This window comes from Grampus griseus (genome assembly GCF_964374135.1).
Source record: "Grampus griseus genome assembly, chromosome: 13".
Taxonomy (NCBI): Eukaryota; Metazoa; Chordata; class Mammalia; order Artiodactyla; family Delphinidae; genus Grampus; species Grampus griseus.
In genome coordinates, this window is record NC_139007.1 from 21,087,855 (window position 1) to 21,097,634 (window position 9,780).

The window sequence follows — 9,780 nt, forward strand, 5'->3', positions numbered from 1 at the left end:
ACCTGGAATAAATCCCACTTGGTCACAGTGTATAATTCTTTTCATACTTTATTAGATCTGATTTACTAATACTTTGTTGAAAATTTTTACATCTATCTTTATGAGAGCTATTGGTCTATAGGTTTTCCTTTCTTGTAATGTCTTTGTCTAATTTTAGTATTAGAGCAATTGTGGTCTCACAGAATGAGTTAGGAAGTATTGTCTCTGCTTCTATTTTCTGGAAGAGATTGTAGAGAATTGGTATAATTTATTCCTTAAATGTTTGGTAGAATTCACCAATGAACTCACCTAGGCCTGGTACTTTTGGGTTTGGCAGCTTATTAATTATTATTAATTTTCTTAATAGATATAGGCCTGTTCAGATTGTCTGTTTCTCCTTGTGTAAATTTTGGCAGATTGTGTCTTTCTAGGAGTTGGTCCATTTCATCTAGGTTGTCAAATTTGCAGGCATAGAGTTGTTCATAATATTCCTTTACTATCCTTCTAATGCCCATGGGATCAGTAGTGATGCCCCCTCTTTCCTTTCTGATATTAGTTGTATCTTCTCTCCTTTTTTCTTAATTAGCCTAGCTAAAGGTATGGATTTTATCGATCTTTTCAAAGCTTTTGGTTTTGTTGATCTTCTCCACTGATGTACTGTTTTCAATTTCATTGATTTCTGTTCTCGTTTTTATTATTTATTTCTTCTGCTTTCTTTGGGTTTAATTGTTTTCTTTTTCTAGTTCCCTAAGGTGGATGCCTAGATTACTGACTTTTTAGATCTATTTTATCTTCTAATACATACATTCAATACTGTAAAATTCCCTCTAAGCACTGCTTTTGTTATATTTCACAAAATCTTGATAAGTAGTGTTTTAATCTTCACTTAGTTCAAAATATTTCTAAGTTTCCCTTGAGATTTATTGCTTGATTCATGTGTTATTTGGAAGTGTGTTGGTCAATGTCCAAATATCTGAGTGATTTTCCAACAATATTTTACTGATTTCTAGTTTAATTTGATTGTGGTCTGAGAACATACTTTGTATGAATTCTGTTTTTAAATATCTCTTAATGTGTGGCTTATGGCTCATTATATGATGTCTTGATGAATGTTCCAGGTTAGCTTGAGAAGAATGTGTATTCTGTTGCTGTCTGATGGAACATTTTATAAATGTCAGTTAGATCCCATTGATTGATAGTGCTACTCAGGTCAACTGTATCTTTAAATTTTAAATTCTGCTTACTTGAACTCTCAGTTACTTCAAAGAAGGGTATTGAAGTCTCCCACTATAACAGTGGATTTGTCTATTTATCCTTTCATTTCCAAAAATTTTTTCCTTTTATATTTTGACACCAAGTTGTTAGGTGCATACAGGTTTTGGATGGTTATGACTTCTTGGATACAAATATATTCTAATTAGTAAGTCAAGAGTAACTGTGTAAGACTGATTCAAGATTTAACAAATCAAATATAAGATGACCTTTCATCTATAACCTCAAAATAATATTCACAATTCCATCGACTGTATACTATGGATAGTAAAACAGGAGATGTGCCACTATTTGAATCAACTGGTCCTAAATTTGGAGTGAAGACTTTCTTATGAAACACTTGGAAAGAAGGGATAATGATTCTATCATGATACACAATGCTCTGACAGGTTGCACTGATAGGGTAGCAGCTGGTGCTATTTACAAATAAAAGCATTTTTATTAAATCAACTATTAATTTAAAACTCAGGTTGTAAGTGTAAATGATTCATTTATTTTAAAGGTACTTAGAATTAGTTATCACACAGTAATTGCATGAAAGCCTGTACAACCCAGATATACTGGGGGAAAAGCCATCTTAAACTTGGAAAGCTATCTAATGTCTAGAAATGATGACTAATAGTGATGTCTATTGGATACTTCCCCCTAAATACTTGGCTCTTATAAGGAAATTATGCTACCTACTAGTCAATTAATGATAAACATTCACAGAAGAAGCTCTAGAAGAGTTGTCTGAGGTGTAGAAAATGTGGACTCAGAGGAGCTACAAAACTTGGCTCTCAAGAGAAAGTCCCAGAGATCTAACCATATCATTGCACTGTAATGTAAAGTTAGACAACACCTTATTCATAATTAATTGGAGCTTTCTGAAGGTCTGAATTTCCTAGATAGTCATTTAGAGAACAGAAGCACAGAGAACGAGTCACTACATCCAATACTAATAAAACTCATATTGAGACTTTGGCTTACACCAAAGATAGAATAAGAGGGGCCAGTTTTACCCTGCCATCTCTAGCAATTCTTCCCCCCACCCCCCGCAAAAAAAAGAAACAAATATATGAAACAACAGTTTTCAAGACACGGACAATCAGGCAATGAAGTGCAGTCATTCCTGAATGATGAAAAACAAATGAAGTGAACCTACAGTAGCCCCAGTATATTGCCTTGAGAGAGTTTCCAGTCTGTGGCACAGGGAAGGTAAAGCCAGGCAGAGCCTGATGGACTCTCTGAGTTGAGGAGATGGAGCTGACATTACATAATGATAAACAGGTCAATCCACCAAGAAGACACTACAATTCTAAATGGGTAGGCAGCAAACAAGATTTACAAAATGTGTGAAGCAAAAACTGATAGGACTGAAAGGAGAAACAGATGATCCAAAATTATAGCTGGAGACACCCACAACACCCTTTTAGCAACAGATATAACAACTAGGTAGAAAAATCAGCAAGCATATAGAAGAACTCAACAGCACCATCAACCAACAGGAAACAATTGACATTTATAGAATGTTCCACTCAACAACAGCTGAATATAGATTATTACCAAGTGCCAGTGGAACATACCAAAAGAAACCATATCCTGGGCCACAGAACAAACCTCAACAAATTTAAAAGAACTGAAATCATACACTATGTTCTCTGACCACAATGGACTTAAATTAGGACTCAATAACAGGGAGATAACAGGAAAATCTCCAAACATGTGGAAACTAAACAATATGCTATTAAATAATCCATGGGTCAAAGAGAAAACCTCAAAGGAAATAAAAAATAATTTAAACTAAATAAAAATACAATATACCAAAATTTCTGGGGCACACCTACAGCTAAGATGAATATTTATAGCACTAAATGCTTACAGTAGAAAAGAGAAAAAGTCTCAAATCAATAATTCAAGCTTGCACCTCAAGAACCTAGAAAAAGAAATGGAAAATAAACCCAAAGCAAGCAGAAGAAAAGAAATAACATATGAATAAAACTCAATGAAATTAAAGACAGAATATAGAGAAATTAATGAAACAAAAAGCTCACTCTTTGAAAAGATCAATAAAATTGATAAACCTCTAGCAAGGCTGACGAAGAAAAAAAAAAGAGAAGACACAAATTATCAATATTAAGAATAAAACAAGGGATGTCATTACAGACACTTCAGACAGCAGAAAGATAAGGGGATACTACAAAGAACTCCACACCCATAAATCTGACAACGTAGACAATATGGACCAATTCCTCAAAAAGCACAAACTACTAAAACTCACCCAACATGGAACAGATCATTTGCATAGCCCTACAACTATAAAGAAAATTGATTTGTAATTTAAAAATTCCCTCAAAAGAAATATTGAGGCCCAAATGGTTTCACTAGAGAATTCTACCAAGTGTTTAAAGAATTAACACCAATTCTATACAATCTCTTCCAGAAAATAGAAGGGTAACACTTTGCAATTCATTCAGTGAGGCCAGCTTTACCCTGATACCCGCCCCCCAAAAAAGAAACAGTACAGAAAAAGAAAACTACAGACCAATATCCCTCAAGAATTGAGATTTTTAAATCCTTAACAAAATACTAGCAAATAAGATTTAGCAGCATATAAAAAAGAATTACACACTGTGATCAAGTGGGTTTATTCCAGGGATGCAAAGCTGGTTCGATATTCAAAAATCAATCAACGTAATCCATCACACAAACAGGCTATCAAGAAGAAAAATCACACATGATCATATCAACTGATGCAGAAAAAGCACTTGACAAAATTAAACATCCATTCATGACAAAACTACCAGAAAAATAGCAATAAGGAGGACTTCCTCAACTTGTTTAAAGAACATCTGCAAAAACCAATAGCTAACATTATACTTAACAGTGAAAGACTCCACGCTTTCCTCCTGAAGTTGGGAAAAAGGCAAAGATGTCTGCTCTCATCACTTTTATTCAACCTAGTACTGGAAGTTCTGGCCAGTGCAGGAAGGCAAGAAAAGGCAATAAAAGGCATTCAGATTGGAAAGGAAGAAATAAAACTGTCCTTATTTACATATGACATGACTGTCTGTGTGGAAAATTCCAAGAAAGCTGCACAAAGTCTAGAACTAATAAGTGAGTTTAGCAAGTTCATAGGATACAAGATAAACATACAAAAATCAATTATATTTCAATGAACACACAGAAACAATTTAAAATACAACACCATTTAAAATCACCAAAAAAAGAGAAAAATACTAAGGAATAAATCTAATGAAATGTGTACAACACATACGGTAAAAGCTACCAAATATATAAATAATAATTGGAAAGAATACCATGTTCATGATTGGAAAATTCACAGAGTAAAATCGTCAATTCTCCTCAAGTTGATATACAAGTTTAACATAATTCCTATCAAAATTTCTTGTAGATACAGGCAGATTATTCTAGAATTTATATGAAAAGGTAAAGGAACTAGAATAGCTATCAATTTTTTTGAATAAGAAAAAGAGTGGAAGAAAACAATCTACCCCATTTCAAGATTATGTGGCTACAATATCAAGACTCTGTAGTGTTGGCAAAGGGATAGACACATAGATGAGTGGAACAGAACAGGGAACCCAGAAATAGACCTACACAAATATGACCAACTAATCATTGACAAGGGTGCCAATGCCATTCAAAGGAGGAAGAACAGCCTTTTCAACACACTATGCTGGAATAACTAGATATCCATAGGCAAACCTGCCCCCTCCAAAACCAAAACAAAACCAAAACTCTAAGTCTCACACCTTACACAAAAATTAACTCAAAATAGATCATAAACTTAAGTATAAAATATAAAACTGTAAAACTTTCAGAAAAAAGCATAGGACAAAATCTTCAGGATAGGGCCAGGCAAAGAGTTCTTAGACTTGACATCAACAACCTGATCAATCAAATGAAAACTGTTAAATTGGGCTTCCTTAAAATTAAAAGTTTTGCCCCATGTAAGACTTTGTTAAGAGGCTGAAAAGACAAGCTACGCACTGGGAGAAAATATTTTCAAACCACATATCTGACAGAGAACTAGTAGTTAGAACATAGAATACACCATCAAAATGGCTAAAATTTTTTTTTTAAGTGACAATACCTAATGTTGGTGAGGATGCGAAGAAACTGGATCACTCATACGTTGCTGGCAGGAACATAAAATGGTACAGTTACTCTGGAAAACAGTTTGGCAGTTTCTTTAAAAACTAAATGTGCACTTAGCATTACAGCCCAGCAACTGTACTCTTGGCATTTATTCCAGAGAAGTAAAATTTATGTTAGCACAAATATCTACATACAGGTGTTTGTATCAACTTCATTTGTAATAGCCAAAAACTAGAAACAACCCAGGTATCCTTCAATGGGTGAGGTTAAACAAACTGTGTTACATTCATACCATGGAATACTAAACCATAAAAAGGGGCAAACTCTTGATATACACATCATACTGAATAAAAAACGGTAATCCCAAGAGATTACATACTGAATGATTCCATTTATACAGCATTCTTGAATTGACAAAATCATAAAAATGGACAACAGATTAGTGGTTGCAAGGGGTTAAGGAGGAATTTGAGTAGCAGAGAGTGGGTGTAGCTATAATAAAAGGGCAACATGAGGAGTCTTTGAGATGAAGCAAATGTTCTGTATCTTGACTGTGTAAATGTTAAATCCTGGTTGATATTTTACTACAGTTTTGCAAACTATTGGGGAAAACTGGGTAAAGGGCACATGGGTCTTCTCTACATTACTTCTTACAACTGCATGTGAATCTACAATTGTCTCAAAATAAAGTTTTATTTAACAAAGAGCAACTATATGTTTCCTACCAAAGCCACAATTTAAATATAAAGCCACAATTAGGTTAAAAGTGAAAGGACAGAAAAAGATATACCATTCTAACATCAGTCAAAAGATAGCTATTTTTTCCACTCTATCTTGGATTAGCTATTTTACTGTAAGAAAAAGTAGATTTCAGAGAAAAGGATATTACCAGGGATAAAGATGGTTATTTCAGAAGATAAATGGGTCATTAATCATGAGGACATAAAAATCTTAAATATGTATGCCCATAATAATGGAACTTCAAAATACACAAAGTAAAATTTGATAAAGTTGCAAGGAACAATAAACAAATCCACAATTATGGTTAAAGATTTTAATACCTCTCTTTTAATAACTGATAGAGTAAGTATACATAAAATTAGCAAAGATATAGCTGACTTGACATATATGATCAATCAACTTGACCTAACTGACATTTATAGAACAAGCACCAAACAAGAGAAGAAGGGACTTTCCTGGTGGTGCAGTGGTTAAGAATCTGCCTGCCAATGCAGGGGACATGGGTTTGAGCCCTGGTCCGGGAAGATCCCACATGCCGCTGAGCAACTAAGCCCGTGTGCAACAACTACTGAGCCTGTGCTCCAGAGCCCGTGAGCCACAACTACGGAGCCCACATGCCACAACTACTGAAGCCTGTGTGCCTAGAGCACGTGCTCCGCAACAAGAGAAGCCACTGCAATGAGAAGCCCGTGCACCACAATGAAGAGTAGCCCCCACTCGCCACAACTAGAGAAAGCCCGTGTGCAGCAACAAAGACCCAACGCAGCCAAAAATAAAAAAAAACGAGAAGAATACATATTCTTTTCACATGCACATGAAACATTTACCAATACAGATCATATTCTAGACCATAAAACTAATCTTAATAAAAGGTTTCGAGTCATAATACAAAATATCAGTATGTCCCCAACTGTAATCAACTAACTAGAAACCAATAGAAAAATATTTGGGAAGTTCCCAAATATGTGAAAACTAAATGTCACACTTCTAAACAATCCACGAGTCAAAGAAGAAATCAAAATGAAAATTAGAATATATTTTTAATTGAATAAAAATGAAACAACAGCAAATTAGAAACTGAGCTAATGCTAAAGCAGTACTTAGGAAGAAATTTATAGCACTGAATGCCTATATTAAAAAGTAAGAAAAGTCTCGAAACAATGACCTCATCTTTCATCTTAAGGAACTAGAAAAAAAAGAGCAAATTAAATCCAAACTAGACACAAGAAGCAAATAAAGATCAAAGCAGAAATCAATGAAATAGAAAGTATAAAAACAACTGAGAAAGTCATTGGAATCAAAAGCTGGTTCTTTGAGAGTATATCAATAAAATTGATAAGCTTTTAGCCTGACTGAGAGAGAAGATATAAATTATCAATATCAGAAATGAGAGAGGTATCACTGTGGATTCCACAGATGATAAATGGATAATAAGGAAATTTTATAAACACTGTTATTATAAACACTGTTGTTATCCCTCTGAATTTGACAACTAAGGTGAAATTCCTTAGAAGACACAAACTACTAAAGCTCACTCCAAAAGAAGCAGATAACCTGAACAAACCTGTATCTATTAAAGAGATGGAATTTGTAGTTAAAAATCTTCCCATGAAGAAATATTCAGGATGATAATTTACAGGTGAATTGAACCAAATATTAAAAAGGCAATAATGACAATTTAAACAAACTTTTCCAGAACACTGAAGAGGAAAGAATATTTCCCAACTCATACTATGAGGCCAGCATTGCACTGATACCCAAACAAGACAAAGACATTACAAGAAAACTACAGACTAATATCCTTCATGAATAGAGATGTAAAAATTATAAACAAAATATAAGCCAAATGAATGCAACAATATATAAAAAAGATAAATCATCAGGACGAAGTAGATTTCATCCCAGGAATGCAGGGTTGGGTTAACATTAATCAACCAATATAATTCATCATATTAATAAACTAAAAAAATCATCTCAATAGACACAGAAAAAACATCTGAAATAATCCAACATCCATTCCTGATTAAAAACCAAAACAAAATGAAACTAAGAATAAAACCGGAGCTGGAGTTGGAGATGCTTACTGCCAGGCAGGGTGAGGAGAGCTGAGTGAACTGAGGCAAGGAGGTCAGAGGTACAAATCAGGGATTGAGGTTGTAATTCCTGGTACTTGGTACCTGTACGGTCAGAGTAGGGTCAACCTCTCTTGATACTATGCCCTTAATGTTTGTTTCACTTATTTATGCTTCAACTAGAAGTACTGTAAGTTTGTTGAGTGCAGATACTTTTCTTATAACTTATGTGAGGAACACAATATTTTATAAGGGACTAGTATTGCTGCTATTACAGATATTATTTGAATATTCTTTATTTAAGAGTAAAATCTTTCAGCTCCTCTTTGAGCCCTTAATTTCCATCCGGATTCTCTTTGGAGCTGTTTATTTAGTCATTAATGGTTCTTTGAATTAAATCACATGTCTTAGAGTTCACAGGACTTCCTCTTCAGGAAAGAGGATACCAAAAGATACCATCTTCAGGAAAAAGATGTGTCCTAAATATGAAGAATTCAACAATGTTGCCATGAAATACTACAGATGTTCTTTTTCAAGTTTGTGCTTGAAAGCATAATGGGTGACTTATTTTTCTTAGCATTTAAAAAAGAAAAAATTTGGACTCATTTGGCCATGAAACAAACATCTTTGTGCCTCAAGATCATCTCTTAATTTCTCATTTTAATTTCCCTCACAATCTTTTGAGTTGCTCTAATATTTTATGGTATTTTAGTTGATATAAAATATTATTATGGCCTCCTTACCAATACCAATTTGAACTTTAATACTGACCATTCTTAGCAGTTCTTGTCTCACTATTTTCAAAACTAAAAGCATTTTTGAAAGAAAAATTCAAATAAAAATTTCATTTTTGTTTCAAGTAATCTACTTTTGCTACAAATAAGTGGCTCTGAAGACCCTCCTAATAGGTTTCTCAGTTACTTGCTTTGCTGTTAGTCTGCTGAGGCTGGTGGTACATATGTTCCAAAAGCCAGTTTATTGTAAGGTAGATAGCTAGTAGGAAGCAGCCGCATAGCACAGGGATATCAGCTCGGTGCTTTGTGACCGCCTGGAGGGGTGGGATAGGGAGGGTGGGAGGGAGGGACATGCAAGAGGGAAGAGATACGGGAACATACGTATATGTATAACTGATTCACTTTGTTATAAAGCAGAAACTAACACACCATTTTAAAGCAATTATACTCCAATAAAGATGTAAAAAAAAGCCAGTTTATGCCTGAAGTTCACTCTGTAGTAGATTACTCTTCAGCCCATGTGTCATATGGATTTAGACATTAAACCTCAAGGTAGGGGATAATATTATATAGAAACATAGCCAAATGAGCTTTGTTTCAAACCCGAAACAGAAATCCATCAAACCATCTATTCATCAATATTTTCTTAATACCACATTATAGCTATTAGATCAAGTCAAATGTGGAATAACAAGATAAAAAAACTTTAACCCTAATTTGTTTTCAGTCCTTGAACTCTTGACTACCCACTGACTGCTTCTTCATTGTTAATTTTAAATCATATGAAACACTAAGCATTGAATGAGCATTCAGGAAATGTGGTTGTGAGGCCCTGCACTACAGATAATTTTCTGGATGATCTTGGGTGAGTCATTTAATCT